Raw genomic sequence first — 26977 nt, 5'->3', positions numbered from 1 at the left:
TATTAATAGTTTGGGAATAGTCTATCACCATTCGTTTCTTGTGTCTCTCGTTAGTCGTGACAACTACCTGTGCTCGCCAAGGCGAACAACTAGGTTCAATGATTCCTTCCAATAAGAGACGTTGAACTTCAGAATTAATAAATTCTCTATCCTGACTACTATATCTTCTTGACTTGGTAGCAATTGGCTTACAATCCGACATCAAATTGGAAAAAAGTGATAATGGAGGAATAGATAAAGAGGTTAATCCACAAATAGATAAAGGTGGCTTAGTCCCTCCAAATGAAAGACTAAGAGACTCGTGTAACTGAAGCACATCATGTCCAATCAAAATATCCGCACAGAGATTAGGCAAAACAGATAGGCGTATATCAGTATACATATTACCTAGAAGAACCATTTTCACAAAGCAACAACCAGCTATTTGTGAAGTAAGGGTCGGCTGAGCCATACACACCTGATACGTAACAGGCGAAATTTTCAAATGCTTCTCCTTCGCAAACTGAAGACTTATAAAACTCTCAGTACTGCCCGTATCTATAAGGGCCTTCACTTCCAACCCATTAACTTGAGCCGTAACTATAGCTTTGTTTAGGCCATGAGCAAATGCAGCAGAAATTGATGCAATAAACGCCCTATCTAAAGGCTGAATAGTCACAGAAGAGGTAGTGGAGGAAGGCCCTCCCACACCAGGAGAAGGGAAGGTAATTGAACCTGATGATTTGCACACACGTGCATAATGACCTCTCTTGCCGCATTTACTACATACAGCCTCCCGAGCAGGACACTTCAGACGAGGGTGCCGGATATTCCCACAAAAATAACACTTCTGAATCCTAGAGGCAACGGCCGCCGAAGTAGAAACTGTTTCAAAATCTAGTAAACCACTCCCATTAAGTCCACATAATTCCTTTTCATCCGAAACTGCCGAAACCATAGTCGCAGGCCGATTAAAAAGAGCATAAGAATCCAAACTTCTCTGAGCCATATCCAATGTAGAAGCTTGCTCAAAAGCACTTTTAAGATCCAGAGTCTTATTTTCTAACAACCGCTGACGAATTGATCTAGACAGTAATCCATTAATAAAAGCATCCCGTACCGATTCGTCCTTATATTCTTCAGCCGTCACAGCCTTATAATTACAGTCAACACTAAGGCACCGAAGTGCTTGTAAATAAGTATCCAAAGATTCTCCCACCTGCTGCCTACGGGCAGATAGAAGATGACGTGCAAATACCTCATTCTTTGGTTTAACAAAAATCTTTTCCAATGTAGAAGTAGCCTCTTCATAAGTTTTACAGTGCAAAATATATTTATATACATCCGGGTCAATGTAATTGATCAGCATATTCAGCTTATTTAGAGCCTCTTGATCCAACACGCCCAAAAAGTTTTTAAATGTACAATACCAATGTTTCCATTTATCATCCACTCCAGCAGAATTGGGGTCAGCCTTGAATCGTTCTGGTTGAAGATATCGCTCCATTCTAACATAAAGTTAATAAATTGAAATAAAGAATAGATTTGCCTTCCAAAGTTAGGCTTTATTAACTTTAAAATCAGCAGCATATCTTTCTACATCCAGTCCCAACTAAAGCTAGAAAAGGACTGAATTTAAGGTAGCCACAACACATCATGTGATCATCAACTACCAATGAGATTACAACATATATTCCAAGGCAGTTAACAAACAACGAATCACAATACTTTTACTAATCAAGGAATAATCACCACAATAGTGCATCAATTTTATTACCAAAGTTAAATGTTGGCTGCGGATGCTGATCAACCGATGGCGCAAAACGCTGAGCAGCAGGCGCTGCTGCGAGCCCTCAGACCAACATGCCTGGACCTAGACCCCCAAGAAGCGGGTTCGTCGACTAAATTCGCACAATGGCTGCGTTGCTTTGAGGCGTATCTGGAAGCCTCGACCGTGACTCTTGATGAAAATAAACTGAAAATCCTGGCCTCGAAGGTGAGCCACCAAGTCTATACTTTAATCCAAGATGCGACGACCTACGCGGCGGCTATCGACCTACTGAAAGGGCAGTATGCACGCCCGGTTAACACGGTCTATGCCAGGCACCTTTTAAGATCTCGCAGACAGCAGCCCGGGGAATCGGTGGAGGCCTTCCTACGGGCACTGCGGGTACTCGGACGCGGCTGCGACTGCAAGGAAGTATCGGCCGCGGCACATGCGGAGGGACTGATACGAGACGCTTTCGTTGCGGGTCTAAGGTCCGACTACTCCCGGCAGAGGCTGCTGGAGAAGGGTGAAATCGACCTGACAAAGGCAGTGTCCCTCGCGCTCTCGCTCGACGCGGCCCACAGAAATATGGACGCTTTCTCCCCTAATCGCCCCGCGCCGTGGACGCCGCAATCTTGGGCCATGGGACCGCCACCTCCGACTGCTGCAGCGATGTCCAAGGCACAAAAATGCTATTTTTGTGGCCAAGCTAAACACCCTAGAGCACGCTGCCCCGCGAAGAATGCTACCTGCTCCGGCTGCGGGAAGAAAGGTCACTACGTTAGCGCCTGCAAAGGGAAGACCGCTAATGCCAGCAGCACCGCGTGCGAACCGTGGGCGCAGCCATCTTGCCCGCCATCTTGGGCTCCCCCAGCCACGTGGGGATCGGGACCGTGGGCGCCGCCATTTTGTCCGCCATCTTGGACGCCTCCGACTTCGGTTACGGGGGACCCGGACTCCACCACCGCCTCATCGAACGACCGCATCGACGCGCTTGAACATACGCTGGCTTCCGTGACGCTGGATCAATCTCTCCCGCATCAACTGTCCAGGTCCATGATGGACATTACGGTAAACGGCCGCGCCACTACCTGCCTTTTTGACAGCGGGAGCACGGAGAGTTTTATACACCCCGACACGGTGCGCAGTTACTCTCTCCCGGTCCTGCCGACGCGTCATCGCATCTCTATGGCTTCCAAAGCCCAGTCAGCGGAAGTCGGTGGCTACTGTATGGTGACTCTTTCAGTGCGGGGTACTGAATACAAAAATTTTAAACTTCTGGTCCTGCCCGATCTCTGCGCTGCCGTCCTACTGGGGTTGGATTTTCAGTGCCACCTTAAGAGTGTCACTTTAGCGTACGGTGGACCCCTCCCCCCTCTCACGGTCTGCAGCCAGCAGTTTTTAAATCGCCCGCCGCGCGCCATTTGCAGCCTCTCCACCCTTAAAGTCTCCCCCCCCTCCTTGTTCGCTAACCTCACCCGCGACTGTAAGCCCATCGCTACCAAAAGTAGGCGTTACAGTGCCGGGGATAGGGGTTTCATTAAATCCGAGGTAGCGAGACTCCTGAAGGAAGGGATTATCGAGAGCAGCAATAGCCCATGGCGAGCACAAGTGGTGGTGGTGAAGACTGGCGGAAAACAGCGCCTAGTTATTGACTACAGCCAGACGATCAATCGCTACACCCAGTTGGATGCATACCCACTCCCCCGCATATCTGACATGGTCAATCAGATAGCACAATACCAGGTGTTCTCGACGATTGATCTGAAGTCGGCATATCACCAGCTCCCCATCAGGGCTGAGGACCGCCAGTACACAGCTTTTGAAGCTGACGGTCGGCTCTATCACTTTCTCAGAGTTCCCTTCGGCGTCACCAACGGAGTTTCTGTCTTCCAACGGGAGATGGACCGGATGGTTGACCAGAACGCGCTCCAGGCCACTTTCCCATATCTAGACAACGTCACCATCTGCGGCCACGACCAGCAGGACCACGACGTTAATCTAGGGAAATTCCTCCGGACGGCCCAGCGGCTGAATCTCACATACAACAAAGACAAATGTATGTTTCATACTAAGCGCCTTGCTATTCTTGGCTGCGTAGTGGAGAACGGAGTCATCGGCCCAGACCCCGATAGAATGCGCCCTCTTATGGAGCTCCCCCTCCCCCACTGCCAGAATGCACTGAAGAGATGCCTGGGGTTTTTCTCTTACTATGCTCAGTGGGTGCCCAACTATGCGGATAAAGCCCGACCCCTCATCAAGTCCGCCTCCTTCCCCCTGACAGCAGAGGCCTGTGCAGCCTTCACTCTCATAAAAAGCGATATTGCGAAGGCCACAATGCACGCTGTGGATGAGTCCCTCCCTTTTCAAGTGGAGAGCGACGCATCAGACGTTGCCCTAGCTGCAACCCTTAACCAGGCGGGGAGACCCGTGGCCTTTTTCTCAAGGACCCTCCAGGGCCCCGAGATTCGACACTCCTCTGTCGAAAAGGAGGCCCAGGCCATTGTGGAAGCCGTGCGACATTGGCGGCATTACCTGGCCGGAAAACGACTTACCCTGCTCACTGACCAGCGTTCAGTAGCTTTTATGTTTCATAATAAGCAGCGGGGCAAAATCAAGAATGACAAGATATTAAGGTGGAGAATCGAACTCTCCACCTACAATTACGATATCTTGTACCGGCCCGGGAAACTCAATGAGCCTCCAGATGCCCTATCACGTGGTACGTGCGCCAACGCGCAGGTTGATAGATTACAGACCCTCCACAATGACCTCTGCCACCCGGGGGTCACCAGGTTCTTCCATTTTATCAAATCCCGTAACCTGCCCTACTCCATCGAGGAGGTCAGGACCATGACCAGGAACTGCCAGATCTGCGCCGAGTGCAAGCCGCATTTTTATAGGCCAGACAGAGCGAGCCTGATCAAAGCCACGCGCCCCTTCGAGCGGCTGAGCATCGATTTTAAAGGGCCCCTCCCCTCCTCTGACCGCAATGTGTACTTCCTCAATATAATTGATGAGTACTCCCGTTTCCCGTTTGCCATCCCTTGCTCGGACATGGCCAGTACCACGGTCATTAAATGTCTGAATGACCTCTTCGCATTGTTCGGTTTCCCTAGCTATATCCATAGCGACAGGGGCTCATCTTTTATGAGCGACGAACTTCGGCAGTACCTGCTCGCGAGAGGCATTGCTACAAGCAGGACCACCAGCTACAACCCCCGGGGTAACGGCCAGGTGGAAAGGGAGAATGCGACAGTCTGGAAGGCAGTCCTTTTAAACTTAAAATCTAAGGGCCTTCCGACCTCCCGCTGGCAGGAGGTCCTCCCTGCGGCGCTCCATTCCATTCGGTCGCTGCTCTGTACACCCACCAATGCCACTCCTCACGAGAGAATGTTCTCCTTCCCCAGGAAGTCCGCGTCGGGGATTTCGCTACCAACATGGCTGACTTCTCCAGGTCCCATCCTACTGCGGAAGCACGTGAGGACCCATAAGGCGGACCCCCTGGTCGAGAGGGTGAGCCTCCTCCACGCCAACCCGCAGTATGCTTACGTGGTGTACCCGGACGGGCGGGAGGACACAGTCTCCATTCGAGACCTCGCACCTGCGGGTGCTCCTGAAACACCCTCTTCGCCACCCACCGCTACTCCTGCCTACCCCCAGGACACAGTCCCCGCACGAGACCTCGCACCTTCGGGTGCCTCTGAGAGACCACCATCGCTACCTCCCATTACCCATGCTCTGACCCCTGTAGACGGCATGCAGCAGCCCCAGGGTCCGCCACCTGCTACACCTCCTCTGAACGAGACACCGGGTTCAACGTTGGATGCTGCACCATCACCGCCGCTGCTGCGACGCTCAGGACGGCTTACAAGGCCTCCTGATAGACTTCAGTACACGAATTTTTAGTGCACTTCACCCCGCCGGACTCAATTCTAAACAAGGGGTGAATGTGGTAAACCACTGTTGTTAGTATTGTTGTTCACCACTGTTGTTCACTGTTAGTACTGTTGTTCACTCTTGCATATTGTTGTACTTATCTGTGCATGCCTCAGCTGACTCCGCCCCTGGCTCCACCCTCATGGCTGGGTATAAAGGTCGCTGCTCGGAAGCCTCCGGCCCTTTTGGATACCAGGCAACCACAAGAGGCATGCTCTGTTCTTTGGTAATAAAAGCCTGTTTATTACTTTCTCAATCTCCAGTCTTTTGTAGCAATTGATAGTGCATCAGTTATGACTGGATTTCTAGGGCTTACTGTGCTCATCATTTTGTTCTGAATGATGTGGTAAAACTATGCAGCCAGAGTTTCTGCCGCACTTTCAGCTAAGTTACAGTGGCAGAGCAGGAACAAGAACCTAAGCGCTTTCATGAGATTCAGTTTGGTATTTCGAGCAAAATATTAAACACATCCTTTAAGATTAACAAATGGATAAAATCTTCACAAAAGTGATTACCACGTCACTACACATAGCAACCAGAGAAATTCCTTTCCCGATGAACTTTACCTGACATAGGATGGGCTGATACTTTACCAGGTGGCCTGAAGACTATAGATTCTTTCCTTACACAGATAGTTAATTTAATTTTTTGGGGTTTCTCATCTACATCATGCAATAAATACTGCTTGGTATGCAGATATTATTTGCAAATTTATTGACTAATTGGCAATGGCCAAGAATCTGAAAATTAAAAAGAAAAATGGCATGTTTTGGAAATAGAACATATTGGCCCATATTTTCCGATTGGAGGCTTCCTGCGTGCGGAGGCTTCCGATCTAGAAAAAATCTATGAACTTACCTGACGGCTCCCAAGGTGTGTATACTTCCATTCCTGGGCCTCTCCAAACTCGAAATGCGCAGGGCCCACATATCCCAGAGGCGCATGCAGTTCGCAAGCGTCCCTGGAATCACGTGGGCCATGGGGAGCCAATAGGAGAAGGGAATCTCCTTTCATACACTTGACAGATAGACCTGTCAAATATATGAAGGAGATCACCCCAAAAACACAGTAAAACATTACATAAAAAAAATTTTAAATCACATTTTTAAAATGAGTTGAAATTACAATAAATGAAATATTATAAACTAAAATTTTATTTTTTGAAAAAAATTAAAGTTTTTTACAGGGCTAAAAATAAACTTACCTTTTTTAAAAGTATTTTTAAATGATAAATGAGTGAATTTTTAAAAACTTTTTTTCAACTCTTATGCTGGTAAAAGCAGGCTTTACGACTTTTACCAGGCGTAAGATTTCTAAGGGTTTTCTGCGGGTGGAGGTTCTCCAGAAATCGGAACTATCCGCCCGCAGAGGCCCTTCTCTACGGCAGGCATTCTTGACGGATTGGAAATGACGGTTTTCAGCGCATGCGCTTCGCATGCCTGAAACCGGCATTTCCAATATCCCTACGGGTGTGTACACAGCCCGTACACACCCGTAGGCATCGGAAAATACGGCCCATTGATATTCCAAGCCCTGTATAATGTAACCTACTCTTGTAAATAAGTTTAAGATGTTGTCCAAACTTGGCAATGGCACGCCTGATGCAAAGAGCAGCAAACTGGCTCAAAGGTGCAAGTGCCAGAATTTTAAATGATTAGATGACCACATGTGGCCCTTCCTATCTGCAACATATTGATGACATTTTTAGAAAAAAAGACTTGCATTTATATAGCGTCATTCACAACCTCAGTACTGTATGTCCCAATGTGCTTTACAGCCAATGAAGTACTTTTGATGTGTAGTCACTGTTGTAATGTAGGAAATGTGTGGAGGAAGCTTAATGAAGAGGGTTATGGTACATTCTCAGTTCATCTAATATGATAAAGTATATTCCTGCACCAGCTGTTCTTGCTGGTAATAGTAGTGCAACAGAAGGTTGTACTGCTGTGGAGGACTAAGATGTGTGGGAAGAAGGCGGCAAGCAGCAATTAGCAGTGTAATCTGTGAAGTCCATTTATTTTCGAATTTACATTATCCAAATTTGGGGGTGGGAGGGGAAAAAACACAGATTATGTCAGTTAATCAAGGCTCTACTCTTTGTGTATATGTACAATTTCTATATATATATAAAAAATTTAAAAAGTACATACCTAGTTTCACATATAGCACCCCACTAGCTGTGATGGTTTTATTGCCATTAGGTGTGACGCACTGGTAGTAGACTGTGTCAGTTGTATTCAGGTCTTGAATTTGCAGTCGTGAACCGTATTCTGTTTTCCTTATTGTGATCCATCTTGCCTCTTGAAAAACCGGTGCATCATTTTTCAGCCACCTTATGTTTGGTAGTGGGTAGCCTTCAACTTTGCAGTGCAAAGTCGCTGTCTGGCCTTGTACTGTAATGATATTGTTCACAGGCGCCAGAAAGGTCAGAAAATGACCTGAAGGTGAAAGGTCAGAAATGGCCAGTAATGAACATGAAGGTGACGTTTAAAGCTCACAAATACAAGCTACATACACAGAATCAGTTCTTTTAAATTTGACCGCATCCAATTCATTTCAATTTATTTTTGAAAAAGCCACAGATACACCAGGATACATTGTTAATTCACTTTAATTTTAGATTGAAAATGTAGTGTATGTACCTTTAAGGGGAGAACTACTTTTTACAGCTCCTGTATACTGTAGTACCGGCAGTGACCACACCTGTATATAAACCCTGGGTAGGGATCTGTACTTTTAGTTTTAGAGTAACCCTCATCCAGTAAACACCTGTTGATTGTTCCTCTGCAGTCTCTGTCGATTATTTGAAGGACACCATACATCAAGATTCACGGATTTAACAGAAAATGTGCTTACTAAGTCACGTGACGCAAGGAAGAAAATCTCATTAAAATGGTATAGCAACCTCAAAATAGTGATTGAAATTAATTAATAATTGGTAGGCAGCTTTAACTGTACATTAGAATATGTAGTATAGTGCTGAAAAACACAGAAGGACAAGAAAAGCCCATCAAAGTGACCCAGCACAAAAAAATTTACCTCCTACAGAGGGATTGTCAAGTACATTAACAAAGGTTCCTGAACGGGTACTGAGGAGGAGATGCTTTTCTAAGAGGGCAGAAATCCCACAAATTATTATTCAAATTAACGTAGTAGTTTCAATTTGCTATGTCGAACAGCAGCTTAAAATCTGTAACAGACCCGAGAGAAATTGTTGCTCATGGTGGGTACAGAAAAAGAGAATGTCACAGAAGGAAAGTCAACAAGAAAACTAGACAGTGACACAAAACAGCAAATATACTGGAAATACATAGCAGATCAGTCCACATATGCATGTTCTGACGAAGGGTCATCGACCTGAAACGTTAACTCTGTTTCTTTCTCTACAGATGCTGCCTGACCTGCTGAGTATTTCTAGCATTTTCTGTTTTTATTTCAGATTTCCAGCAAATGCAGTATTTTGCTTTTGTATTAGAGAGAAAATGGTAAGCTGGTATGTGCAAATATGGTTTATTTTTAGATCAAGAAGGGACTTACAGCTGTAATGCCAGAGACCTCTGTGATATCATTTACAACCACTAAGCTTGATTTCCCTGCTCCATTATTACCTCTCGGAAACAGTTTTGAACAACTAGGAGGAGTGGATTTGTTCCACACACTCCTGGTATAATGAATCTTCAACTGGTATTAGGACTAGGATTATATCTCAGTTACTCAACTATTCAGAGACATTTAATTACAAGGCCCATCAACACATTATTGGAATACCCCCCCCCCCCCCAAAAAAAAAGAGTTGGCACAAATGTGATAGGCCGAATGGCGTACTTCTGTGCTGCAAAATTTTGAGATTCATTCTGGCTGTTAAACTGCTAGCTGAAGTGATTTAGAGAACCAAAATCAGGAAATCACACACAATTATGGTAATGCACCACCTGTTTAAAGCTTAAATGACTAACCTTGGCTCTGCAGTGTTCATACCCATACACCCGATTGACCCATTCTAAGCTTTATACAAAATCAGGATACATGCTACTGAATCATCATTCCCTCTGGGCTTACCTATTTAATTACCTTTTAGGTAGGTATTTAAGGAGAACCTTACTAGAAATTTATACTGGGCCGGATTTTGCGCTCAGCGGCGAATGAACGACATCAGCCATTCATTACACTTACATTTGCCCATAGACTTTCTATGGTATTTTGCACTGAAACTCACTGTAAATTAGAAGAGCCAAAAAACACTGCACCCTCTACAGGTGATCTGGGACCTGTGTGACTTGGGGAAGCAACTGTGTATCTCCTTAACCAATCAGATTGAAGAATCATTAATGAGCAGCACAGCGTCTGAACCAGGAAGTGTCATTTAAAATATTTAAGTCAATGTCAAATCAGGTACAGAAAGCAAAATAGAGAGGGAAGGAAAGATTGGATTAAGAGAGAGAAAGACAAAAGAGATAGAAAAAGTAAAGAAAAGGAATGTATTAATTTCTTTTTATTTATCTGCAACAATAATTAAAATCTGAAGGAATGAGACTTCATCTTTGTAAAAGTTAACTGTCAGTGACAAAGAGGTTGTTTTTCGCAGTAATTAAGACATATCACACAATTAAAAGGGTTCTTACACTGGAATGGACAAGCCCTAACTTTTTCTGGTGAGTTTAGTTCCTATCTCTGAGGCAAGTATAGGAACTTCATGCCATTCTATGTATTTGAACGGTGAGTGAGGTGGCAAGGTGATCTTGTAGTGCAGCTTCTGGAGGAGCAGGGCATCTCGGACAGCAACTTCCGGATTTCCACATTTAACCGAGCATGTGTGGACACCGGAGGTTGCTGTCCAATCTCCACAGAAATAACGGTGAGTGCCATTAGCCATACCATTATTTTTACTGCAAAATCCAGCCCAATTAAACAAATTACCAAATAACATCCATGGTCAACATGAACAGCATGCTGAAAGTGGTCAAGACCAAGTTTACTAATAGCCTTTTTCAGTCACCGTGAGCAGTGAGATCTGATTTGTATCACTAGCAATTTCCCTTGGTCATTCTATCCTAAGGCATAAAATGAACTACACTGCAGCACTAATCTGTCAAATTTAATACAGATAGTTAGCATGGGAATCATAAGATAATGTAAAGTATATTCTTTGGGAGGAGGGTTTGGGCTGTGCAGAGGGAGCTTTAAGATGTACTCCGCTGTGCTATGCCTGATAAGTAACTAGTTGAAGTCTCAAAATGGAAAAGTTTTCCTTAGTTTAACCAATTTTTCTAAAACAGAAAGATCTCACCGGATTGTCTCTTTAAAAATCACAGGAGAGGCCAATTTCAAACAAAACTGAATTTAGAAATGAGGTATAGTTTGAATGATGCAAGAAGCTCTTCAGATAAACACTGAGCGATCTGCAGCTCCTCCTGGCCCCACTGTCAGCGACCTCCAGCAGTCCCTTTAATGACTGGTGACTAGGCCGCTCAACGCCTAATGCCAATGGGTGGAACAAACATGGCACACGGTCTACCCATTGGTACAGAAAGTTACAAATGTGGTCCTATAACTGGAGTAGGACCCCAATTTATACAGTCAAGTAGGCTCCTGCCAACTTGCATGTGTAAACAATTTAATTATGGTATATAAGTTTTTAATATGCCAAATGGCTTAAACTACAATTTGTATAGAATGTAAATGCAGAAAACTTTTATTTGATGACTTAGTGAGTAAATACATCACATTTTAAAGTATTAGGCCACACCAACTAGAAACATTCTATCCACTAAATTAGATAGCCCCTAAAAATGGGTGCAGGGATCACGCAGGGATTAGCCCACGCCCGTTGATTCCAATGCAGGCAGCATGCCAACTTTGTGCTGCCTACTCATTTAAATGATTGGAGCGTCCAGCCAGTGCTAACCGCAATGTTCATTAGCTGGACATATCAGCAGGGGGCCAATATCGTTACTTGCTAGCACCACTTAATGCTAGCCTGCACTACTTAAAGCTAGCCTGCATCGCTTAAAGGCAAGATGCATTGTGGCTGGAGCAGGTGCTGGGAGTCGTGTTTGAAGAGATTCTGGCCTGCAAAAGACTGAGGAATGGCGCAACAGAGGAGAGAGTGGGCTCCAAGGTTTTGGAACACTGCATTGGAGGTCTTGGTGGAGGAGGTAGAAAGGAGGAGTGATATCCTGTATCCGGGGGGGGGGGGCGGAAAGAGAGGAGGCCCTTCAGGCAAATGGTCAAAAGACAGTGGGAGCAGAAAGCTGTGGAGGTCAATGCCAGGAGTCAAACCCCGAGGACCTGGACGCAGTGCCGCAAGAAGTTCAATGACCTCACGAGTGGTCAAGGTCAGTGAATACATTTTCAAATGCCATATCCTACCAACTGCACCACTAACCTCAGACACTTCTTAATTCACCACACCCCCATCACTCATCTACCAACAATCTCTATCAATCAGGCCTTGTACCTCACATTCATAGCTTCACCTCACCGTCACACACTTAGCGCTGCTGCAAGCCTCACACCCACATCTCAGATTGCACACACTGCCAGCTATTCAACCATGGCAGCCACATCAGCCAGAAAGATTGCACGACACTCACTGATGCACTTCCCTCTCTCTTGCAGGACAAGGTGGCGCACAAACAGAGGCAGCAGGAGCTAACCAGAGGGAGACAGGCATGCCTGTATGTCCTAGCCCCCAGGGAGGAGACGGTGCTGGCCATTATTGGGTTGGCCACTGCTGAGCCCATGGCCAGTGGCGGGGCTGAACCAATTGACTGTATCCTCAGACCTAATCCTCCTTCTCACATCCCACTTCCTCCTCATCCAACAATCTCTTCTGACTTACAAGCTGCAGATGGTGTAAGCATGCACCTGTTACTTACCCTCCATCCCTCATCACAACCTTACCCATGTACCTTTCTCCTTTCAGATAGCCAAGTGTAACCTGGCCAGGCAGTGGAAGAACAGCAAGAAGACAGTGATGATGAAGATGCACCATCACCTGATTTCACACCAGCTCAGATACTGACACTGCATGTAATTTAGATGATAGCATAGAGGGAGAATCTGCACATGGTGAGACACCATGCACGAGTGGCCTGCAGGCAGGGCAGGGGACAAGGATAGCGCAGGTGCCTTCTCGCTGGAGGGTGAGCTCACACGCGAGTTCTGCTACACAGGACTCAGATGAGGACTTCAATGGGGCAAGCTACAGAAGAAGGCTGATGGGTGTGTACAATGAAAAGCTTGGTGCATTGAGAAGCCTACCAGAAACCCTACGTGCAATGTCAAGAGTTATGGAGGAGTCCTGCACCAACTTGGCACAGGGCTTTGGGAAGAGCTTGGACCCCATCCTTTCCAGCATGGAAGTGGTAGCCAACTCCATTAACACACTTGTGGACCCAACCATGATGCAGCATCTGGTGGCCGATGTCTTTGCTTCTATTGCTTTCATCTCAGTGTCAGCTGTGGCTCAGTTGGTAGCGCACTCGCCTCTGAGTCAGAAGGTTGTGGGTTCAGAGTCCCATTTCAGGGACTTGTAGCACATAAAGCTAGGCTGACACTCCAGAGCAGTGCTGAGGGAATGCTGCACTGTCGGAGGTGCCGTCTTTCAGATGAGACGTTAAACCGAGGCCCCGTCTGCTCTCTCAGGTAGACGTAAAAGATCCCATGGCACTATTTTGAAGAGCAGGGGAGTTACCCCGGTGTCATGGCCAATATTTAACCCTCAACTAACATAACAAAAACAGATTACCTGGTCATTATCACATTGCTGTTTGAGAGTTTGCTGTGCGCAAATTGGCTGCTGCATTTCCCACATTACAACAGTGACTACTCTGTAAAGTGCTTTGAGATGTGAAAGGCGCTATATAAATGCAAGTCTTTCTTTTTATTTTATTGCAACACAAGCAGCAGCCACCCAACGTCTGAGTGCTGCAGTGGAAGCTCAGACTGCTATCATGCAAGGTCAGACTGCTGCCATCATGGCTGTGAATTAGTGTTCAAAGAGGCTTGTAGGGTGTCACAACATTCCAGAAATCTGTCCTCCAACATATCAATCAAATCAAATCAAATCAAATCAACTTTTATTGTCATTGTTAGTGCACAAGTGCAGTACAACGAAATGTAGGCTTGCGGCTCCCGAGAGTGTACAATTTGGATTAGGACACTTAAACATTTCAACATACATTTGTACATATATATTAGCATAAATATGACCATAATAAAGTGCATCGGCAGATGTGCAGGCTTTAGTGTTTATTTGTGGAGTTCAGTAGGATGACAGCCCTGGGAAAGAAGCTGTTCCTAAATCTGGTCGTACGGGTGCGAATGCATCTGTAGCGTCTTCCAGATGGTAGGAGGGTGAACAGACTGTGGCTGGGGTGGGTAGGGTCTTTGATGATGGCCCGTGCCCTCCGTAGGCAGCGTTTCTGATATATATGTTCTATGGTCGGTAGCCGGGTGCCGGTAATGCGTTGGGCAGTTTTGACTACCCGCTGCAGGGCTTTCCGGTCATGGGAGCTACAGCTGCCGTACCATACCGTGATACAGTTTGTCAGGATGCTCTCTATAGTGCAGCGGTAGAAGTTAGAGAGGATCAGGGGTGACAGATTACATCCCTTCAGCCTCCTCAAGAAATATAGGCGCTGCTGGGCCTTCTTCACCAGAGAGGAGGTGTTGAGGGACCAGGAGAGATTGCTGAGGTGCCACCCCAGGGGAGTGGCAGTGGTTCCAGTCAGTCAGCCAGCCACCCAGTCTGCAGCCGGGCCTTCTAGGCCCAGAGCTGCTCGAGGCTGCCACCCAGCGCACTCTGCTTTCTTCAAATTACGTCAGAAGTGAAGGGGAGCAAAAGGCTGGGGACGGAGATTTTCAGGCTTGGAGCTTCCTTATTGCCGACGACGCATTGTCAGACTAGTATGCCAAGACAGACTAAGGATACCAGCCCGCCGAATGTTGAATATGGGGCCGATCTAGGATTCAGGTCTAAGTCGAAGCCCAAGCCCCCAAAGATTTATATAAAGTGGGTACATTTCTGTTATGTACTGTTAGAGGCACCCGACACCTTTATCTTGGCATTTGCTCTGGGATCAACGGCCTATGGGTTTTTGGTCCCTAACTGTTTAGGAGAATATAGTCGCTCTCCCACGGCATTGCACATGGGAAGTCAAGACTGAGTGCAGTCCTCTGATGAAGTGGGGTCAGAGGCCAAGTGCTCTCAAAATGTTTGTATCAAGTATATTATTGGGAAATGTGGGTTAGGATGAAGGATTGAGCGGTTTATCTTCTTGTTTAAAAGCAAATTAATTTGGAATCGTCAAGTGTGAAACTCAACCCGCTGTTCTACATCCATGCGAATCTGAATTCGATCTCCCACGGCATTGCACATGGGGAAGTCAAGGGCAAGTGTAGTCCTCTGGTGAAGTGGGGGTGGAGGGTGGGCAATAACTGGACCAGTGTGTGCAGACAAAATTCAATAGACATTTTAAAGTCATACATTCTGTCCTTATTTTAACGTTTCCATTATAAATTGCTGTGTCCTTATTTATAATGGAAACTGCCAATACCACACAGTAGTTACACCCTCCCATCAGTGGTGGGAGTGGAAGATTGGGCCTAACAAAAAATGAGCTGTGCTTGAATTGGAGTCACAAAGTTCAGCTTTATTGTAAAAGCCTGAATTTATGCAGTGGCACAGGTGACAACAGCAGGAGAGAACAGGTTGTTCAGCAGACAGTCAAGCGGAGGACCAGAACAGTTCGTGGGCATGAGATCATGGATAGAAGGTGGCTGAAGCCTTACTAGCACACTAAAACATCACTGGGTGCAGAAAATCCTACAGGAAATAAACAATTAAGATATATTATTAAAAACAAAGAAAAGTTCAGTAGCTAAATTGTGTAATTGTTTATGACTGCATGACATGTTTGCATATAGAAACATAGAAGATAGGAGCAGGAGTAGGCCATTTGGCCCCTCGAGCCTGCTCCGCCATTCAATGAGATCATGGCTGATCATCCAAATTCAGTACCCTGTCCCTGCTTTCTCCCCATATCCCTTGATCCCTTTAACCTTAAGAAATATATCTAACTCCTTCTTGAATATATTGAATGAATTGGCCTCAACTGCCTTTTGTGGCAGAGAATTCCACAGGTTCACCACTCTCGGTGAAGAAATTCCTCCTCATCTCTGTCCTAAATGGCTTACCCCTTATCCTTAGACTGTGACCCCTGGTTCTGGACTCCCCGACCATCGGGAACATCCTTCCTGCATCTAGTCTGTCTAGTCCTGTTAGAATTTTATAAGTTTCAATGAGATTCCCTCTCATTCTTCTAAACTCCAGCGAATATAAGCCCAATCGACCCAATCTCTCCTCATACATCATTCCTGCCATCACAGGTATCAGTCTGGTGAATCTTCGCTGCACAAATATGAATTATGCGTACTAAATACAGGCATAGGAAATCATAACAAAAAGTTGGCACAAAAATATGAAGAGAGGAAGTCAAATGGTGCAGAAAGGATTGCACTTCAAAATGAAATTAATTGCAGTAAAGCATTTCAGGATATCCTGATGACATAATTGCAAGGTGTTCCTTTCCTTGACCATATGAACAAAAAACAATGACGTTCATGCAATGTTAATTGCTTACATTTATTAGAAAAATGATTGCACACAATCTACTGGCAGGTTATACAAACACAAGGCTATATTAAATTTCCAAATTTCCTCCCCTTAATTTGGGAATGCACTGAATGGAGAACCTGCACTCCTACCATTGCACTGCAAAGGAAACTAGCTAAATTTTCATTTTCTAACTTTGTAACAAGAAAGAAAAAACACACTTACCTTTAGCTGTAGGCAAAGGCCTGTGCTGGTCTCCTCCAGGTCCAATGGAGCCATGTGGATCTGACTGGTGAGCTTCATCTAGAAATAAAATTATTACCCCCAATCCCATGTGCTTTAATTTTACACGCCAATCTCTTATGCGGGACCTTATTGAAAGCCTTCTGAAAGTCCAAATACACCACATCCACTGGTTCTCCCTTATCTATTCTACCAGTTACATCCTCAAAAAATTCCAGTAGATTAGTCAAACACAATTTACCTTTTGTAAATCCATGTTGACTTTGTCCGATCCTGTCACTGTTTTCCAAGTGCTCTGCTATTACATCTTTTATAATGGACTCTAGCATTTTCCCCACTATCAATGTCAGGCTTACCGGTCTATAATTCCCTGTTTTCTCTCTACCACCTTTTTTAAATAGTGGGTTTACATTAGCTACCCTCCAATCCATGGGAACTATTCCAGAGTCTATAAAATTTTGGAAGATGACCAGCAATGCATCTACTATTTCTAGGGCCACTTCCTTAAGTACCCTAGGATGTAGATTATCAGGCCTTGGGGATTTATCGGCCTTCAATCCCGTCAATTTCCCTAACACCATTTCCCTACAAATACTGATTTCATTAGTTCCTCCCTCTCATTAGACCCTATGTTCCCCGACATCTCTGGAAGATTTATTGTGTCCTCCTTTGTGAAGACAGAACCAAAGTATGTATTTAATTGGTCTGCCATTTCTTTGTGCCCCATTAAAAATTCCCCTGATTCTGACTGCAAGGGACCTACGCTTGACTTCACCGAACTGATTCCTGATTTCACTCCAGTGCAAACAATCTACTATAATTTACCTAATTAAACCTGCCATAATCTTGAAGGGTTACACCAGGTTACCCCTTAACCTTCTCAGCCACAATATATAAAAAGACTAGTTCTCAAGACTTTCACAACTGTATCCAGTCATCACTGTTAATGTACTGGTGAATATACACTGTACCTTTTCCATTACTTTAAAAATATTTCTATAATAAAAAAGGTACCCAAAACTGTACACAGCACTCCAGCTAGAACCTAACTAAGGTTTTGTACAAATTAACTTATTACCTCTCTCCAGCTTTAAAAGACTCATCTACATTTAATTATTTGATTGTGCCTTCAGACTCCTTTCCCAACTTCTCACCACCTGCCACTCCACCTGGAAAGTGCCTTGTGATGTTTTGTTACATGAAAGGCACTCTATAAAGGTAGGCTGTAGTTGTGGTCTGATTAGGACTTCCAGGCTGTAAGTGAGCTTCAGCAGGAATGAGATAATCACCCTCCAACTAACCCATCAGTATCTTCCCTGATGATATGGCCAGTATCAGTAACTCCATTATTAAACTGTTTTTGCTGCTGCCTGCATTGTCAGTCTAATTGTTCCAGACCAAGACCTTTCCCCAGAAAATGTTGCAGCACATTAAAACTACAGCTGTTTATTGCTAAATTCTGGATCTCTATGGATATGACAGATTGTATTCTAACAATACTGATATTTAGCAGTTGCTAATATTTTTAGCCTCTTCAGTCAGCTTCTTTATAGAAAAAATTCATAATAAAGACAGTTGCATTCTACCTGAAACAGGGAGCAAAAACAAATGTCAAACTGATTTTTTGTTTTAAGAGTAATATAACACTGAGTACAAAGTTGTTATATTTGTCAACGTGACTTGTAAATTAGTCCAGTGAAAATATATAGTTTAACAAAAATAAAGACAAAAATATTCATACAGACTGCATGATGGGGAACCACTGACTCACCAGGAAATAACAGTGACATTGGATCCAATCATTTAGTTAAGCTGACTAGCCAGACAGCAGTCTGTAAACACACCAGTTTAAAAATACAAGTCCAGCTTATTGGGTAGTTTGTCATGACAAACCCCTGCTCCCAGGTTTCTACAGTATCTGTAACAAATATTAACTCCAATATACCTTTGATGTTAAGCTTTCTGTGAAAAGGAACACACTAGGGCTGCATTTATACGACCACTTTTGTGCACACAGTGGTTTGCGGCAGACCAATATAATAGTGGTAGAATAACTCAAAAGATAATAGAATGCAATAAAATTCAGAGACTGTGGCACCCCCTCCAGGAGGCCTTCTCAAACCAGTTTGAGTTCCCAAGTATGTCAGTATAAATGCAGCCTAGGAGGAAGTTTAAATTTGGTGTATTAATACGGTTGTGCTCATTCTGTCTTGTATTCAGTACAGACCAGGCTGTTGCACGGTTTATCTAATAGAAGTTTTTTTTTACCCCCTCCCAACTTTCTCCTCTCCTGAAGGCATCATCACATGCTGGGCTACTAGCTTTCCTTCAGGACCTCTTGCCCAAGTGACCGCTTCTCGTGTGAGCCTAGTACTACAGGGATATTACTGTATGGTAACAAAATACAGGGAAATATAGATAGCATTACTTGTAGAATAGGAGACAATGAATGCTAGAAATTTGAAATAAAAAGTGTAATGTCTTCAGTTTCTAAGTGACACATCACTTACACACACAAGCCAAGAGACAAATAAACTCCAGATGCTTTAAGAATTAAGACCATAATTTAATTTTACAGAACATATTAATACTGCTCATAAAACCAAGCAAGGAATGTTAAAACATTTTCACTAAATATTAGGTGAACTATCTTTATAGCCCTCTCCCCACCCTTGTTATAAAAGCCACTTAAGTGTCATAAAATGAACTCGTAGCGAGAGGGTTTGAGTACAGGAACAAGGATGTCTTGCTGCAGTTGTACAGGGCCTTGGTGAGACCACATCTTGAGTATTGTGTGCAGTTTTGGCCGCCTTATCTGAGGAAGGATGTTCTTGCCATGGAAGGAGTGCAGCGAAGATTCACCAGGCTGATACCTGGGATGGCAGGAATGGCATATGAGGAGAGATTGGGTCGATTGGGCTTGTACTCACTGGAGTTTAGAAGAATGAGAGGGGATCTCATCGAAACTTATAAAATTCTAACAGGACTAGACAGACTAGATGCTGGAAGGATGTTCCCGATGGTCGGGGAGTCCAGAACCAGGGGTCACAGTCTAAGGATAAGGGGTAAGCCATTTAGGACAGAGATGAGGAGGAATTTCTTCACCGAGAGTGGTGAACCTGTGGAATTCTCTGCCAAAGAAGGCAGTAGAGGCCAATTCATTAAATATATTCAAGAAGGAGTTGGATATATTTCTTAAGGCTAAAGGGATCAAGGGATATGGAGAGAAGGCAGGAACAGGGTACTCAATTTGGATGATCAGCCATGATCTCATTAAATGGCGAAGCAGGCTCGAGGGGCCGAATGGCCTACTCCTGCTCCTATCTTCTATGTTTCTATGTTAAGTAGTTTTATCCAGACAAGATTATTTTAAAGATCCTATGACACTATTTGACGATCAGGAGCTCTCCCAGTGTGTCTGCTCAATCCTAGCCTCGGACAGATTTGCAGAAGGAGCCTTAGGGATTGTAGTGGTACTTCCTTGTCTTTCATTTCAGGTCATTCCCCTGTAAGAATGTAGAGAGAGTGGAAGCACTCTGCATGCCATCATGGGAATGCAACCCAGGTTTCAGAAGGTAGTCAAGGGGGTGAGAGCAGATACTGGAGCAAAATACCCATCATGTGAGTTCTCCGCTGAATCCCTACTCCTACTAGCACCAGGAGTTCACCATGAATGTTGTACTTGGTGGGTGGAAGTACGGCTCCAGTGCTCTTTTGGCAGTAAACCATCCAAGGAGAAAAAGCTAACTCTTTGAATCACCAAAGATTTGGTCCTACCTCTTAGTACCAACTGCTGACGCTGAAAGCTGATCTCACATTAGAAAGGTACAAAGACCGAGCACTGAAACACTCCTGGTCCCAACATTACTGGCTGATTAGTAAATGCAGATGGGGATGGTAAAACATAGAAACATAGAAGATAGGAGCAGGAGTAGGCCATTCGGCCCCTCAAGCCTGCTCCGCCACTCGATGAGATCATGGCTGATCATCCAAACTCAGTACCCCATACCTGCCTTCTCCCCATATCCCTTGATACCTTTAGCTCTAAGAAATATATCTAACTCCTTCTTGAATATATTTAATGATTTGGCCTCAACCGCCTTCTGTGGAAGAGAAATCCACAGGTTCACCACTCTCTGGGTGAAGAAATTCTTCCTCATCTCTGTCCTAAATGGCTTACCCCTTATCCTTAGACTATGACCCCTGGTTCTGGACTCTCAGACCATCGGGAACATTCTACCTGCATCTAGTTTGTCCAGACCTGTCAGAATTTTATAAGTTTCGATGAGATCCCCTCTCATTCTTCTAAACTCCAGTGAGTATAAGCCCAATCGACCCAATCTCTCCTCATACGTCATTCCTGCCATCCCAGGGATCAGCCTTGTGAATCTTCGCTGAACTCCTTCCATGGCAAGAATATCCTTCCTCAGATAAGGCGACCAAAACTGCACAAAGTACTCAAGGTGTGGTCTCACCAAGGCCCTGTACAACTGCAGCAGGACATCCTTGCTCCTGTACTCAAACCCTTTCGCTATGAAGGCCAACATACCATTTCCCTTCTTCACCGCCTGCTGCACCAGCATGCTTACCTTCAGCGACTGGTGCACAAGGACACCCAGGTCTCGTTGCACTTCCCCTTCTCCCAATCTATTGCCATTCAGATAATAGTCTGCCTTTCTGTTTTTGACACCAAAGTGGATAACCTCGCATTTATCCATGTTATATTGCATCTGCCACGCTTCTGCCCAATCACCCAACCTGTCCAAATCATCCTGGAGTTTCTCGGTATCCTCCTCGCAGCACACATGCCCACGCAGCTTTGTGTCGTCTGCAAACTTGGAGATATTACATCTAGTTCCCTTATCTAGATCATTAATGTATATTGTGAATAGCTGGGGTCCAAGGACCAATCCCTGCGGTACCCCACTAGTCACTGCCTGCCAATCGGAAAAAGACCCGTTAATTCCTACTCTCTGCTTTCTGTCCGCCAACCAGTTCTCTATCCAAGTCAATACCTTGCCCCCAATCCCATGTGCCTTAACTTTACACGCTAATCTCTTATGCGGACCTTATCGAAAGCCTTTTGAAAGTCCAAATACACCACATCTACTGGTTCTCCCTTATCTATTTTCCCAGTTACATCCTCAAAAAATTCCAGTAGATTAGTCAAGTACGATTTACCTTTTGTAAATCCATGTTGACTTTGTCCGATCCTGTCACTGTTTTCCAAGTGCTCAGCTATTACATCCTTTATAATGGGCTCTAGCATTTTCCCCACTACCGATGTCAGGCTTACCGGTCTGTAATTCCCCACTTTCTCTCTACCACCCTTTTTGAATAGTGGGGTAACATTAGCTACCCTCCAATCCATGGGTACAGTTCCAGATTCCAGCGAATTTTGGAAGATGATCAGCAATGCATCTACTATTTCTAGGGCCACCTCCTTAAGTACCCTAGGATGTAGATTATCAGGCCCTGGGGATTTATCGGCCTTCAATCCCGTCAATTTCCCTAACACCATTTCCCTACAAATACTGATTTCTTTCAGTTCCTCCCTCTCATCAGACCCTATGTTCTGCAACATCTCTGGGAGGTTATTTGTGTCCTCCTTTGTGAAGACAGAACCAAAATATGCATTTAATTGGTCTGCCATTTTTTTGTTCCCCATTATAACTTTCCCTGCTTCTGACTGCAAGGGACCTACACTTGATTTCACTAATCTTTTTCTCTTCACGTATCTATAAAAGCTCTTACAGTCAGTTTTTATGTTCCCTGCAAGCTGACTTTCATATTCTATTTCCCCCTTCTTAATTAATCCCTTTGTCCTCCTTTGTTGAATCCTAAACTGCTCCCAATCCTCAGGGTTACCGCTTTTTCTGGCCAATTTATATGCCCTCTCCTTGGATCTTATGCTAGCCCTAATTTCCCTTGTTAGCCACGGTTGAGTCACCCTTTTTGTTTTATTCTTATCCCAAACTGGGACGAACAACTTCTGTAGTTCATCCATGCGGTCTTTGAATGTTTGCCATTGCCTATCCACCATCAACCCTTTGAGTGGCATTCCCCAATCAATCCTACCCAATTCGCGCCTCATACCATTGTAGTTTCCTTTATTTAAATTGAGGACCCTAGTCTCCGAGTCAACTACTTCACTCTCCATCCTAATGAAGAATTCTATCATATTATAATCGCTCTGACCCAAGGGGTCTCGTACAACAAGATTGCTAATTAATCTAAGGAAGCAACCAATGTGAGGTAAAACATTGCTTTTTTGGGTGGATGTACTTTGAGGATGCTGCCACTGTTTGGGCCAAATCCTAAAGTAAGGCTTTAAAAGATTTTGGCCTAAAAATTCAGTTGCTTTGGGCCTCCCGTTAGCGCCCTAAGAGGGCACTAATGGGGTGCAAAGCAACTAGTGCCCGGGTGCTGCACCGCCACGCCTCCCGTGAAATTCAGCGGGAGGTTAGCGGCGGTGGTATCCATTAGAGCCCCGCGGCGTTGCGCCGCCACGATGACGTCATTGCCATGCGCAGCGTCCCGCTCACGATCTTCAGTAGCGCCCCCTGACTTACTACCGGATGCTATGTCCGACAGGGTCAGGGGGGCCTATCTGCGGCCGGGGCGGCGCAAATTAAAGGGGAGGTACCAGGCGGCCATTTTTGTTGCTGGCCGCCTGCCAGTACCTGCCCCCCTTCCTCAGCATAAACCAGGCATTAAGCCAGCAATCATTTGGTTGGTATGGTTCAGTGTGTTGATACTCATGTGATAAATCTGGCTGAATTGTCATTCCCTGCCTCAGTATAGAGCAGGCTGATTTATAGTTTACCATATGGAAGAACCGAGTAACCATCCTTTAACATGTGAGCCTAGATAACAATCAGCAGCAGACTACTCAACTGTAGGAACCATCCCACCCAAACCCAATCCCGTTATATACAGGCACTTTCCAGCAGGAGTCAGTGGATAGCAATTCAGGAGTGGCAACTCTGGTCAATTTTCCACCTTTCTACCAAGAGGCAACGAGACCATTTGCAGCAACCTTACTGCCAACTTGGCTGAAATCAGTTAACTTAACAGATTGGAGGGGTTTTCCTGTTGTGTAGTTCAGTACCATTTACCCTCTGAACCACTCCTGTCACGCAAAGTCTGATGATGTACTTCCTTATAGTCAATCAAACCGTTGCTCAGCATTCTAATCACTCAGCTGACAAGTTGATGCCTGCTTTCTTCCAACTCTGAACTCTATTCATCAATTATTATAAAAAGACAGGCCTCTTAATATGTTGTTTATGTTCAGTAATGATTTGGCTAAATTTGACTTGTTTTACTTATATTTCTGCATGCAATGTTAAAGTCAGCATTTTCAACAATAAAACAGCAGGTTGGAGACAAGGTAAATTTTGGAGTGTTAATTAGTAAACAAAGAAAGGATTGTTAAGTACAATCTCTAGCATTTTGAGAGAGAAACTGGCTCCCTTGTAGCTTCTGAGAGACCAGGCGTCATTTCATTTCATCTGTATAACCAGGGCCTTGGCTGGAGAGGCATTTGGGAGGCTTGTGCTCCCACATCAAACGTGAGAAATTTCAATCAGGGTATTGATCTAGATTGATGACTCAGTGGGTCCAATGTGACTTTTACACCTTTTTCCTTTTTAAAACAAGTGGAATAAATGAGAAAACCTGATCAATTTTCCATTCAGAAGAAATATTTGTGTGACTCTCCAAATACAATTCTGACTCGATGTTCACGATTGTAAATTACATCCGCATCAAGAAGACAGGCAATTATATTACCCTGCCAGACTTTGACCTTATTGTTATGTTCATAAATAAATAGACGTTTTCATTATGAACAGCTAGCTTGAGCTAGTCATTTATTCAGCCATGTGGACTAGTGTACAGGCATCCATCTTGACTACTGCCTTGTGGGTAGCCCACTACTAAACATACAGCTCCACCTAGTGTACCATTCTAGAATGACATGTTACTGATCATTACATCCCCCTTCTTTCGTGGTTAAACAAAATCAATATCAATCAATCATAACGACATAAACATCTTCACAACAGTCAACACATTTTCAAAGCTTTACTTTATGAACTCTAAGCTTTTCATTCTTTTATTATAGTTTTTTTTGTACTCAAAGATTAAGTCTATCAGGCTTTTTTACTTCACGTGTGGATCTTCTCAGCACAGGTAAGTCTGATGTGTTTTCATGAGAGCCTGTATGTGTGTTTGTGTTAGATTGTTCTGATGGTGAGTGACAAGATTCAGTTGCGGCATTGTCATCGATTTGCTCTTGGATAGTTTCTTGTGTTTTCAGGAGGGAACAGCGGTTCCTCCTGAGAATCTGTCCTTCCTCAGTTCTAACAGTGTATGACCTTGGTCCTACTTCCTCAAGAACTGTAGCTTTCCTGTTCCATGCATCTGGATCCTCAATCCTGACAACATCATCCCTTGTCAATGGTTTCAAAGTTTTGGATGACTTGTCATAGTGTGATTTCTGTTTCAGCTTTAACAGTTGAAGTCTCTGTCTTAGTTCCTTACTCCGCTTTTCTTTTGCACAGCAGGGTAGCATGGTGTGCAACTTGCGACCCATTAGGAGTTCAGCAGGTGAAGAACCACAGTCTAAAGGGGAGGCTCGGTAGCTCAGCAGGGCGAGATAAGGATCAGACTTGCTTTCTGTTGCTTTCTTCAGTAGCTGTTTGAGAACTTGAACACCTTTCTCTGCCTTACCATTCGACTGAGCATACAGACTGGATGTGATGTGTTGAAAGTCATAATGTGCTGCAAACTGTAGCCACTCCTTACAGTTGAAGCACGGACCATTGTCGCTAACAGCAATCCTGGGAATTCCATGTCTGGCGAAGATGGATTTAACATGCATTATGACACTGCTTGCTGATGTGCTTGAGAGCAGCGCCATCTCAGGATAGTTAGAATAGTAGTCAATCACTATTAGATAGTTTTTACCATTCAAATGAAAGAGGTCCACACCAACCTTTTGCCATGGTGCTGTTGGTAAGTCAGCTACTATCATTGGTTCCTTTGCTTGTTTGTTTTGGTGTTTCTGACATGTCTCACATATGCCTATCATGTTCTCAATGTCCTTATTTATGCCAGGCCAATAAACAGTGTCTCTTGCTCTCCTTTTACATTTTTCAATTCCGAGGTGTCCCTCATGAATCCTTTTGAGCATGTCTTGATGTAGAGCCTGTGGAATGACTATTCTGTTCTGTTTTAGTAATAGTCCACTTGCGACACTTAACTCTGACCTGATGTGATAGTACTTTGGACAGGAAACTTTTGGCCAATCATGATGCATGTTCTCTATTTCTGTTTGTAACACTGTATCTTTTACTGTTGCTTCTGCTATTTGCTTTGATTTTGTGTCTGACATGGGCAGCGCAGCAGTGACCATACTCACATGAACATCCACGTCTTCCTCAGTAGAGCTCACATGACTCATTGTGGGTGCTCGGGATAGTGCATCTGCTAATACTATGTGTTTGCCTGGTGTGTAGATCAGTTCAAAGTCATATCTTTGCAGCTTCATCATGAGTCGTTGAATCCTTGGAGACATCTCATTCAGATTTTTTTTTATGATGGCAACCAGTGGGCAGTGGTCTGTCTCAACTGTGAAGGTGGGAAGTCCATATATGTAGCCATGGAACTTTTCTAGTCCAACTACCAAGCCTAGACATTCCTTTTCAATCTGGGCGTATCGACACTCAGAATCAGTCATAGACCTGGAGGCATAGGCAACAGGCTTCCAATCTTCACCCTCTGCTTGTAGCAAGACCGCGCCTAGGCCATCTTTTGATGCATCCGTTGACACTTTGATTCTCTTTGTTGGGTCAAAGAAGGTGAGTACAGGTGTGGTTGTCAGCACTGTTTTGAGGTTCATCCACTCTTGCTCATGTCTTTCTGTCCATGCGAAATTATTTGTTTTATGTAGCAGGTCTCGTAGACAGGCTGTCTTGGCTGACAAGTTAGGAATGAACTTTCCAATGAAGTTTATCATCCCCGTGATGCGTAGCACTCCTTTTTTGTCAGTGGATCGGGGCATGTTGAGTATGGCATTAACTTTTTCCATATCTGGCTCTATTCCTTTACCAGATAGATTATCTCCTAAAAAAGGTGACTTCCTGGACGCCAAACTGACACTTGGCTTTGTTGAGCTTCAGTCCATTCCGGCAAATGCTCTGTAGCACTTTAGTCAGTCTCTCATTGTGTTCTTTCAGTGTGGAGCCCCAGATGATGATGTCATCAACATAGACCCGCACTCCTTCCAGACCTTCAATTAAGTGTTCCATCGCTCTATGAAAGATTTCAGATGCAGATATTATCCCGAAAGGCATTCTGAGGAAACAATACCTGCCAAATGGTGTGTTGAAGGTACAGTATTTGGTGCTCTCTTCATCCAGTTT

The 26977-nt window shown here is 44.5% G+C and overlaps 1 pseudogene; it reads right to left on the bottom strand.

Annotated features, from left to right (window-relative positions):
• Positions 1–26977, bottom strand: part of LOC147124281 (tyrosine-protein kinase transmembrane receptor ROR2-like) — a 206450-nt pseudogene that overhangs the window by 155996 nt on the left and 23477 nt on the right.

This window comes from Somniosus microcephalus, chromosome 1 (assembly GCF_052327205.1).
Source record: "Somniosus microcephalus isolate GS21.2 chromosome 1, FLI_Smic_1.0, whole genome shotgun sequence".
Taxonomy (NCBI): domain Eukaryota; kingdom Metazoa; phylum Chordata; class Chondrichthyes; order Squaliformes; family Somniosidae; genus Somniosus; species Somniosus microcephalus.
The sequence above is the reverse complement of the archived record's forward strand: the minus strand, read 5'-3'. Positions and strand labels throughout refer to the sequence as shown.